This window comes from Rhamphochromis sp. 'chilingali', assembly GCF_963969265.1.
Source record: "Rhamphochromis sp. 'chilingali' genome assembly, chromosome: 12".
Classification (NCBI taxonomy): Eukaryota; Metazoa; Chordata; class Actinopteri; order Cichliformes; family Cichlidae; genus Rhamphochromis; species Rhamphochromis sp. 'chilingali'.
The window spans coordinates 10,680,493-10,692,771 of record NC_137939.1 but is presented as its reverse complement, the minus strand read 5'-3'; the positions used below and the strand labels follow the sequence as shown (position 1 = coordinate 10,692,771).

The 12,279-nt window shown below is 41.1% G+C and overlaps 1 protein-coding gene across 1 annotated transcript in view; it reads left to right on the top strand.

Annotated features, from left to right (window-relative positions):
* The first annotated feature begins 5,737 nt into the window (after positions 1-5,737).
* Positions 5,738-12,279, top strand: part of slc25a45 (solute carrier family 25 member 45) — a 69,476-nt gene continuing 62,934 nt past the window's right edge. Inside the window, exon 1 of the mRNA XM_080899798.1 lies at positions 5,738-6,019. The gene's annotated coding sequence lies outside the window, so the exon portion shown is untranslated. The remainder of the gene's footprint in view (positions 6,020-12,279) is intronic.

The window sequence follows — 12,279 nt, the reverse complement described above, 5'->3', positions numbered from 1 at the left end:
TTTGCATTATTGAAAGTTACATTATTTTACTTTGCACACACACAAAAAAATAAATCACAAAACTCCTCAAACCTATCAGGGTCAAAATAGATGCTAATAGTCAGCTTTTTTTAAAAAAAACAAAAAAAAACAAACACATGTCTGCTGAGCAATTCCAGCTCCTTGTTCTTTGACGAATCTCTCAAGCTTCTCCAGATTTGATGGTCTTCAGGCACGGATCTTGATCTTCAGTTCATCTCACAGATTTCCAAAGGGATTCGAGTCAGGGCTTTGTGCAGGCCAGTCAGCAACGTTTACTTTGGTCTTCTGGATGTAGTTTTTCACAAGGAGCGATGTATGTTTTGTAAGTGAAAACAAAGTGATGACCCAGACCCAGGATTGCTGCTGCCTGCTGGAGGTTTTCTTTTAAATTCAAAATCTCAGTGAGTCTTCACCAAGATTCCTGACCAGTCCTTACCAGTCATGACCAAGATTCCCAGTTCCAGATGCACTGACGCATCCCCACAACATAATACTCCCACCACCGTGTTTCACTGTGAGGGTGGTGTTGTACACCTCTTCCTTCTTTCTCCAAGCATGAACAGCATCTCTGTGGCCCAAGAGCTCTAGTTTCATCTCATCTCAACAAACGAGGCACTTCCAGTATACATAATCCTAATAGACCTCAGCATACTTCAGTCATACTTCAGTTCTTCTTGGTCTACAACCTCAAAGTCCATTCCTGTGCAGGGTTCTAGTGATCATCTTCTTTGAGAGTATTACTTTGCCTGACTTGGCAAAGTCATTCACTCGTGTCTCTGCAGCTGTTCTTTAGTTGCTGGTCTTGAGAAACATCTCACTAGTTTTTGAAATCTTTCCCTTCCTACCTCAGCCAGGCTTGTTCTTTGCTGTGTGGCTCTCTTTAAATTTCTAAATTATACTTTTGTTCTCCAGTTCTTGACACTCTGGAAAGCTTTGACTACTTTGTATATTCATCTCCTGCTTTGTGAGCATCAACAATTCTTTAGGTAGTGTTAAGAAATGCTGTGTTGAAACTTTTTTGCTCTGTTAAAACACACACACACACACACACACACACACACACACACACACACACACACACACACACACACACACACACACTTTAAACTTTAAATCTCCTCATTTGTAGACCAAAGAATTCTTCATGCTCTGTTTGCCTTGTAGTAAATTATGAACCATCAGCCATCCAGTTTTCATGGAAAAGAAGCTCATTTTACCGGGGCCACTTGAAGGCATCATTGGGTTGGTTATAGTTTTACCTACCTGGCTATCAAGCAGCCTGCATGGCACCATTTGCATGGAAATATTGATTTAGAATTATTTGCCACACTGAATGGGCGCAAGGAGGAGTGGGAGCCGCTTTACTTGGCGACCTTTGTTCTGTGCATTGCCACATACAGCAGCAGAATCATTGTGACAGGCGGAGAGAGATGTATTCATATCAGCATAATAGCAACTCAGAATACCAGAATTCAAAAGTACAGCTGGCCTACTGATACCCATCATAATTTATGGGAAATATCCCAAAAATGCAGCACCCTGCCAACCCTGGAGATAGACAGTGGTCAAGTTATGAAGGGAAAAAAAGGTTTAATCTTTGTTTTCAGTCTCAGGAGGGTATGTGGGAGTGGGAGTGAGGGAGTCCAGTATGAATATGGGGAATTAGGAAAAGTCCTTTACCTAGCAACTGCTGCAGAGTGGAATTCACTGTTGAGCTTTATCTGACCTGCTTTCATTGTTTGTTGCGCACTGTTTCTGTGACAAAATGTTGAGAACCGGCTATAGAAACGATAAGTCGCTGCCGCGCTTTACATCTTGCTTCCCACTCCATCTTGCATATCCCAGTCCAGCCCGAGGGCTGTACCTGATTCCCAAGAGTTTATTCCTAATTGTGTTTACATTTGCGCGCCAGTTGTGTCCCCACAATAGACGATTACAATACAGTGTGTCATTGATTAGACATGGGCCTCCTACAAACACACACATGCATTGTTGTTCACACACCTGTGACGCTGACACTGCGGGAAAAGAGGTGGGCTTCTGCTGGTCAAGGCTGTGTCCCAGTCACCCTCCCCTCACCCTCCTCTTTATGCCTTCAGGGGACTCCGGTTTCACAAAGCTCCCCCACTCCAAAACCACAAGAACACCATGGCTCTCGTGAGCTTATGAACCCCCTAAAAAACGTGCCACTTGCCCGGCTGCTCTCCTCCACAGCTGCCTTCACGCACCCCTTGCTCACGCCTCATCCTCAAGCTGCGAGCACGGGGGAGGTTATGGTTTGAGGCTCATGATGGGATGCAAGTAGCTAAAAGAAACCTTTGATTTTGTCCTCTTTTCCATCTTGAAATGATAAGACATCCCAAAGGGGCCACATGTGCACTATCTGACCATGGTGCAGCTCTTGAATATGTATTGTTCTTTGTACTGCAGCGCTTAAAGTTAGTGCAGGGTGTAAACTGAGAACTAAAGTGGATTTGGGGTGTGCGGTTGAGGTCTGTGGAGGCGGGGGTGGCGGGTAGATTAGATTGAGGTAACGTCTGTTCCTGGAGGGGGTGGAAATGCTGGGAGCTCTGCCAAGCACAGGTGTAGAGCAACTACAGCAGCAGTGACAGAGGTGGTGGGGGGCAAACAGCAGGGGCATTGTTTCCATATACACACATACAGGGAAACAGCGTATGTGAAAACACGACATTGGCTCGTCTGTTTGTCTTATAAGCTGCACAGCCCAGAACTTCCATCTCCTCCAAATAGTGCCCTCCCCCACCCACCTCAGCCTCAGCACCCGATCCCTTTGGTTTTCTCTATATTCAGGAGCTAGCTTGAGAAATAGTTCCATGTAACTTGTCACATTTATGGCTACTTTTGATTTTATTCAATTGTATTTATAAAGCATCAAATGGAACCGAATCACCTCAAGGTGCTTTATTGTGTAAGGCAAAGAACGTACAATAACACAGCAAACCCCAACTATTAGACGACTCGTTATGAGCAAGCACTTGGCGACAGTGGGAAAGAAAAAACGAGCGAAGAAGAAACGTCAAGCCGTTTGTACCTGGGCTTTGCGTGGATAGTTTGGATGTTAAGGAAAGACAATGATCACTACCAATTTTTAGCTATACAACCCCAAACAATGCGCAACAACCCGAAAGCACTCAGCACTAATAGCTGTCATCAGTCACTGTAAATGCCAAACACATGGCAGCTGGATTTTTACACATCAACATACAAGGCAGGCATCTGTAAGAGCTGTATATATTACATATACAAATGTGAGTATGCAGTAATGGGTAAATGTTGGTGGTAATGTCCACTTGATGCGTGTATTGAGGTGAGAAGCTGGGAGGCCCGGGGGCATGTGTGACCGATATGTGTTGATGTGTAATGTAAACCACCCATGTGTGGCTGGTTTCACTGTGGTCATTTGTATTTCAAACAGCTAAAGAGGCCACTGCTGCGGGGAAACGTTCAGGGACAGCTGATGCTCAGATTAATCTCCGGTTCTTTCAGAGTTTAGTCTGTGATTGCTTTTATCGTCTACTTTTCCCATTTTGTTTTCTTTTTTGGGTTTGTGTATGTTTGCTAGTCATGTGCTAAAACTACTCAGATTGAATGTTGCTGATTAAAGGGGCCCTCTGCTGAGTTTCTTAAAGGTGGAGGAACTTACAAGAGATTCCTTCAAAATAAAGAAGTCAAAGCCAGGCATCCCGATACTGCTCTTTAGTATGGGTTAATTTTAAACACACACACATTATTACAGTGCCACAGTGCATCCAGTAGCATCTTCCTCTTGTACTGAATTCACATCATAGAGACCATAATGACAAGACTCTAATTGCTTGCTTTGCAAAAAATAAAGTTCAGTACAAAAATAGCTGCAAAGTCACTGCATTGATGTCAACTCTGATATTAAAGGAGCAGCACAGTTTTATAACTGGCTTACATCTAGGCTGGCATCTACAGTCCTCTAAAAAACCAAGTATACCGGATGATTCGATAGCTTTTGGACACACCTTTTAGTTGGGTTTAAACCTGCATTTTGACTGGGTCACTGTAACTCCTTGATTTGTAAAATAATTTTTTTTCATTCATCTGGTTGTAGATTTGTTCCTATGCTTTGATAGTTGTCCTGTTGCATGACCCAGTTTGGTACAAGCTTTAGTTGTTGGTCAGGCCTCGGGAGTTCATGGTTGATTAAATGCCTGCAAGGTGTCCAAACAACATCTAAATCATTACTCCTCCACCACCATGCCTGAGAGTTGATACAGGGTGTTAGAGTTTCTTTGTCAAACAAGTCGCTGTGCGTTATAACCAAATATCTCTACTTGTCTGTCCAAAGGAAAAAGTTCTTTCAAAGGATGCATGTTTGGAAACTATGCTGCCCTTCCACACAAGCCATGCTTTTTCAGTCATTTTTTCCCACTGTGATGAGCTTAAATATTTTGGATTTTTAAAATTTATTTATTTATTTTTCCAGTTTCTCTGACCTAGGGGTGAATTTGCTGGGACGTCCACTCCTGTGAAGATTGTTGCATTGTGTAAACACACACCTGAATTCTCTGCTTTTCTAGAGGTGGTCACACTCTTCTATAGTCAGTTAGTCGAGTGCATTTGATTAGCAACACCTGGTGCTCTAAATTCCTGTGAAAGCACCAAGGACGTACTTAGTTTTTAACAGACTTCATAGAGCCGTGTGAAAACTATTTTATTTTTTTAGATGACTATACCTCAAATGTGAAACACAATTATTTGAGCGTAATTTATCTGATACACAGCCAGGAACCGGGGTATCAGTCTTGAAATAATGCAGGAATGTTCCCAAGCCGACATGGAATCAAACCACACAGTTCTCCAAATACATGGCATGAACCCAGCATCAGACCACTGAGTCATCCAAGGGAAATGACAAAATATGCAATTGCAGCAGGCTTTTATGACTTGAAAGACTTGAAATTCTTGTATCCCAAGACAAAATATACTCCATCTCCAACAAGGTCCCCTACAGTTTTTGTCCACAGTGGGCTGTTGAATGTGATTTATGACTGAAGTTGATCCATTTATTTATTAAATGTTTTTCTTGACCACAGTACCCGAGTTTAAATGTAAAGCTTGAACTCTAACGTGTGAGAAAATAAACCGACATGATAACAAAATCACAATTATTCAACGATTTTACCAAATCTTCCTTCAAGTAACTTTAAGTAAAGAGAACTCAGGCCTTACAAAAGCTCATTAAAGTCTGGAAGTGGTTTTTGTTCACACTGAAATGCTAATGTATTTACATACAAATGTTTCTGTTAGTCATTATCTTTGAAGGAATTTGTCAGATTAAGCATTAACTAAAGACTTTATTAGAGCATTATTTACATAAAACTTTTCCATGTCCTTTTCATTCAAATTCAAAACTTATTTAATTTACAGTATCATCTCCCTGGTTTAGCAGCTTACATAACCTGTGAATCAAGTCATGAATCATTCAAACAGCTATCCTGACAAACTTCTTCTCCCTCCCGTTCTACCCATTCCAGCTAACTGTCCTTGGAAAATATTGGCCTAGCCTGCGGGTGGAACGGCAGAATAGTTATACCATATAATTCATTGAACTCCTTATCACAACATTAACTCAGCATTCCGATGCCCTGAGCTGGAACATGCTCATTTTCTCAGACGACGCCTCCTGTGTTTTTTTATTAGAGACACGGACCAAAATGAAGTGGCAGATGTTCCCATTTGCTCACCCAAGTAGAATGACCTGCTCCTTCAGGCGCCTCCTTCCTCTCCTGCTGCCATATCGAGTGACTGCTAACCTGAAGGCCTTTGTGGACGTTTAAGGAGGCACAGAGGAAAGAGCAAAAGGAGACAGTGCTTAGAATAGTTGAGGGGGATTCCTGGAGGGTCAGGGAAGGAGGGATGTCCTGTGGGCTCTGACAAGAGGCCCCTGGGCTGCTGAGAGCCTCCATTGAAATGCATCTGTTGATCTGGTTCCAGATGAACCTACTGGGTAAGTAGGTATAAGTGATATCAGATGGAATGAAAAGAGGCAGGAAGTGATTGGAAGTGTGTGGAAATGTGTTTATCCATGCATGTTTGGTCCGGGTCACGTACCCTTTACCATTGGTTGAAATAAAAGGCAAAATGGGTGCAAATGTATGGTGGCTCTCAGAGGTCAAATGCACAGCAACTTAAGAAAACATCAGCCAGTAGAAAAATGCTGCAAAAGAAAACATTATGGAGCTATTAAAAAAAAATCTCACAAAACACAACAGAAGTGTTTTTGGGGAGATGATAATGTGACAGAAGAGCTGCGGAAGTGTCAGAAACAAAAGCATGCAAAGGATTTGCACTGAAACACACTTAAGAGAAACAGAGGATTCGTAGGTGTTGCAGGGAAGGAAAGGCTGTAAGGTAAAGTCTGTTAGCTTCATGTAATGGTGCAGATACATGTTTGCTGTTAGCTGTTTACTGTTAGCTTACTTTATTGTCTCTTCCATTGTGTTTTTGAGAATTCATTCATTTATTTGAATTTCTTGTGAACTTTTGTGGTGTTTTTTCCAACTTCTGTTGTGTTTTGTGTGCTTTTGAGTTGCAGTGCATTTGATCTCTCAGGGCCACCGTACGAATGGGAGAAAAAATACAGTCATGCAGAGGTTTCTTGTTATGACTGAAACTGACAGAAGGATTTTAATAGTGGCTGTAGTAGATCTTAGCTAACTGAAGTGTCCATTTCTAAAGAGTGGTCACAAAGTTGCAAACAGGTGAGCAACATGAAAATTTGAATAAAAATGGCAACGTAAATCTGAACTTTGGATTTTTTTTATTTTTACGAATCCTTGAAAATGGCCAAACATGGCAAATCAACAAGTTGTTCATACATTAGACTAGTATTAATGATGGCCTGAGTATGTTACCATTTCTTTGCTGATAAGGCAGCAGAAGGCTAATGTGTTTTAAACCAGCAACTATTATTAATCAAACATCTAAGAGTAAATCCTGAAAACAACATACTTTTTTTTCAGCACTGAAAAAAAGTTTTTAATGCTCTGCCATCATACAGAGCATTAAAAAAACACTAACACACACGTGTTAGTGTTTTTAGTTGATGACGTAAAGCCTTTGCTTTGCTTGTGAATATGTTCTGATCTTAAAGATATTTTGTGAATGTGGTTTTCTTAAGAGCCAGCGCAGAGCCACTTGATAAGTGTTTGTGTAATTCATGAGAAGCTTGTTATCTGATCATCACTGGTTTTACCAGGAAGTAACAGTGTTTGTGCAGCAAATTAGTCTTGATCAGTTTTGTCACTGTGTAAAGTTAGTGGATCGATACCTTTATTTTCTGTGTCTTTTCTAACATATTGTGCTTTCAAAGAACAAAGCATTTCATTTGAACTTTTTAACAAACCAACTTCATTTTGAAAACAGTCCTCATATTAGGAAACATGCACAAACAGCGCAACTCATCTCATATTGCTATCTTCACAACGTCCCCTATGTGAAATACATTGCTACAGCCATTCCCCAAACTCTCTCGCAGCCCCTGTTTTATGTATGATTGTTTTATTTGCTTATATATTTCTGAGTAGTTTGAGCTACAGTAATATGTCGGTGCATGCCACCGCTATGAAGGAGACTAATTTGTAACATAATCTCATTCTTTCACCCAGGAATTAGCCGATGATTCGACTGGTTCTCTGAAAGCTTTTTCTTTTGTCTTGGCTCCTTATTCAGCACAGCAGCATGGTACAACAGAGACTCTGCCAGTCAAACAGTTACAGACACTAAAAGCCCAGCAAACCCAGTTATGTTAACAGTTTATGCGCGAGCACTCTCAGTTGGATGTATGTCAAACTAAAATTGCTCACACAGTCCTGTTAAGCATAAACTTGCCTAAAAAGGTGCCCCAGATGTCGGAGCTGTGGTAGGTAAGTTTAAAGATCAACACTAAGATAAACAGTTTTGCAGTTTCCGTTCCCTTCCTCCCACCACTCGCCCTGCCAGTAGCAATTAGCAACAGGTGATTGACAACCGCACAGAATGCTACTTTCATGCTTCACTGTTGATCTCAGTTGGTCACATGCCCAAGCTTCACGATTTACTTTCAAAGCAAACAGAGGACTCTCAATTCTGCCAAGATTCTGACATATCAAATCATTTATTTATGTTCACACAACATGGAAATTACTTGTGCCGAACTCATAAAACATCAACTTGTGAAATCTACCCACAAAAACTTTAATTCTAGCTATAAGTCTCAGGCTTGATTATTTGTACAGCTCGGCAGTCATGAATAATTTCGGAGATGAAACCAAAGAAGGTTTCGGTTGACATCTTCTCTTTCTTTCTGATCCAATGAGCCAGCCTTACTCATAAATCTCTGTTTATCTCCACTGCTGCTGAAAACATTAAATCTGATCTCTAAAAACAAATGACTACAGCATTGCTAGGACCTTATGTTGGCCATGCTAGATTATTGTAGCTCTATTATTTCACATTAGTATCCGTCATCACTTCTTGGTCCTAGATGTGTGAGAGCTTTTTCAGCAGGACCCACAATTGGCAGTGATGTCACCTCAGTAGCACCTGTCCTTGCGGTTGGATCCCACCTCCCCATGTGGTTTTTGGATTGCTGAGGTAGGCACGTCAGGCATGTCTAACTCTGACTCCAAGTAATAAAGGGCTGTTATGGCAGTGAAAGTGTTGGGACAGCTGGGTGTGAGCTTCCTCATACCCCGAATATGAAGCACAGACTGGACGTGTACTTGGGAGGTTTAAGACATTCTCAAAACACACAGCAATGAAACAGGAGTTTGGCACACTTGTCCTGAAATTGGACATGAAACAAGAGAACCTCAGCAAATTATTCTGTTGTGAAATTAGAAAAAATAAAGAAAAAGTAGGGTTAGCTAAAACATGACTTGCGCCTCTTAATTGTTCATAATGCTTCTACAAAAACTGAGCATCTGATACCAGTATGTACACATTTACTTAATGTGTTCATTTTTAAAATATCCAATGTATTATATTTTATCAAAACTTCCACAATAATTAGATTGCATTTAATTTGTATTAAAATGGTAAATGGCCTGTATTTGTATAGCGCTTTACTTAGTCCCTAAGGACCCCAAAGCGCTTTACACATTCAGTCATCCACCCATTCACACACACATTCACACACTGGTGATGGCAGCTACATTGTAGCCACAGCCACCCTGGGGCGCACTGACAGAGGCGAGGCTGCCGAACACTGGTGCCCTCTGACCACCACCAGTAGGCAACGGGTAAAGTGTCTCGTCCAAGGACACAACGACTGAGACTGTCCAAGCCGGGGCTCGAACTGGTAACCTTCCGATTACAAGACGAACTCCCAACTCTTGAGCCACGATCACCCAAAGATTATACTTCTTCAGAAACACTGTACATGTATTCATACTTAAATGATTATAACCTGTTACTATAATGTTTGTATTTGATATCAAATATCTATGTAACAAAGTCAGGATAAAATCCCATCATATTTATGCCTTTATGTTGTCAATACAAATAATGGTAGTTTAAACAGCTCTATGTACCATTATTATCACTTTGACCTTCAGACTGACCTTGAAGGAGAGGTCAGAGGTCACATATGACCCTTTTGAAATCTTTATACGTTACTTTCTTTATGTTGACTCTATAAACCACACTTGTAAGAATCATAGTTTCTAAGTTGTGAGACTTTTGGTCAATTTTCAACCAATTAAGCAAGTCAGGGGTGTTGAGCTCCAGGCCTCGAGGGCCGGTGTCCTGCAGGTTTTAGATATCACCCTGGATCGACACACCTGAATCACATGATTAGTTCATTACCAGGCTTCTGGAGAACTTCAAGACATGTTGAGGAGGTAATTTAGCCATTTGAATCAGCTGTGTTGGATCAAGGACACATCTAAAACCTGCAGGACACCGGCCCTCGAGGCCTGGAGTTCAACACCTGTGAGCTAGATTGTTAAAATGAGCCCACTCTACACTTCTACAAAGTTTTATGACAATTCATTCAAAACTTTTTGAGCTATCATGTTTAAAGACAGAATGACACACATGCGTGCAAACACAACCGCCTTGGCGGAAATAATTCCCTTTTGACAGAGGAGGCTGCATTTCAAGGATGAGTCATTATTTGATTTAGAAGAATTTCTCTATGAACCCGTTTATACATGCGTTTGTATGTGTGAAAGGCTGTCAGTGTCCTGGCAGCAGTGTAAATCACTGACTGTCAGCTCTGTGTGAAGTTATGTGAGCAAACTGTCCGACAGTGCAAATTACATATTAACAAATGTAGTTAACTAACCTTTTAGTTAAGTCGTCGCCCAACCAAATTTCCTTGCATTGACAGATCATTACAGACTTGTTTTTGATAAATTATGGAACCTTATAGGCCCACAGTACACACCGAGCAGTGTTCCTGCTTTCAACCCCTTAACACTCACATTTCTTCTTCTTCCATCTTGACATTAAACTCCATGATCAGCTTTCACGTGTGTGTTTCGCTGCCACTCCAGCACTTGTGGAGTTAATCGCTGCAGCAACAGTAATCACGATAGCGGCTGTAACAGTATCTTCGGTTTAAATGAAAAGGTCTTTCTTTCTACTCTTTAATTTTCCACTTTGCAAATTCCCGAGGTAAATACTTAACATTAGTGATTTTGTTTAATTTCCATTTCGGAGATGAAAGTCTTACGAAACCTAACAGTGCCGGGACAAAATGTCTGGAAGTAATTTTCGAAAGTACCCAAACATGAATCCCCATAAGCTGCCACACCCAGGTGTGCCAATAGGAATTACAGAAGGAGGTGGGCTGCAATGACATAATAATGCAAGGCGAGGCATGTATGTGTGTGGGCAGATCAAAAATGCCAAATCACTGGAGATGGTATCACTTTGCTTTCTTGTATAGAGAGGAGCGCACGTCTCTTAGCCGACTGTTACCTTCGTCGCAGATGACTGAAACTTCCAGTCTTTTAACCTTTTGCCACCTTAAACACACCAAAAGTGACCCTCCAGATGGCAAATTACTACAAACCTCCACATGCTCACTTTCACTTGAAGTGCTGTCAGAAGTGGCTGTGTTTGGACAGCCCTCCCTGCAGCTGTCACATCTACAGATTCAAGAGTGGGAATGCACAGTGTGTGCTTGTACACATTCAGGTGCAATCTGTGCCTTTTTACTTCTTTGCCATATTTGACAGCGAGTGTGCATCAGCGCTGATGGGGTGCCGTAGGCGCTGGCCGAATAGGGTGAAGGTGGTGCAGGAGACAACGAGCGTGACAGCTGTTCGTGGAATGATGTCGGGCTGTCAGGACTGCTTCGCAGAGAGCTTGTCCTTGCTTGTTGATCTCTTTCAACAAACACCAAATACCACAGCAAATCTTTGCATGCACCTGTGAGGCCGAGGAGGCCAAATAGATAGCGTGGGCGTGAGACGGGGAATAAAAGAGAAAATAAGCTTTGTAATGGCTGCATTTTTGAACTGCATAGTTTTGTCTTTTGTATTACCAGCCCAAACATGTTCCTGGGAAGATTTTCTCAGTCCTACAAACTATTTTCTCACCGGTCTCAAAGCAAGTTCATCCGTAACTGAGACGATTTCCGATTACCCGCATAACCTGCTCACTCTGACTAACCAGTTTTCTTTTGAGCGTATTTAATAATAAGCTATTGATTTAATAGTGAGATGTTGAGTTGTGTTTCATAAATACCTCTATGGTGCACAGCCATGCAGATAGTTGCGATTTTATCTGCTGAAGTTTTGCGATATACCTGACATTGACTCCCAAATGCTGAAAATCATTTTAAAAAATTACATAACTGAACTTCATTTTTTGTTTAATAATATGATCTTTTATGTGGAATAAGTAACTTCAACTACCACTGTACTTCCATTGTGCACATCTGCCTTAGTCTTTGGTTGTTCAGCAGGTTTGGAGTAGAAAATTGTACTTGTTGGTTAAAACATCATAATTAATTAGTTCACATTCATTCACTTAATCAGCTGGAAATGTGTGAGTTGCACTGTGGTACAAAACATATAACTTTAGCATTTGCTAATCAGTTCTTTGGGATTTAAGGTAAAACTTCCACGATGATCAAATAATTAAAGAATAACAGATAATGTTTTTCTTAAAACGTGTCGGGATAAGCGGGATAATCCAACCGCTCATATTCTGAGAGTTTTCTTTGAAACTCCTTTGTGTTGTACAAATTGCCTGCAGCTTAAATAAGAAGTAACC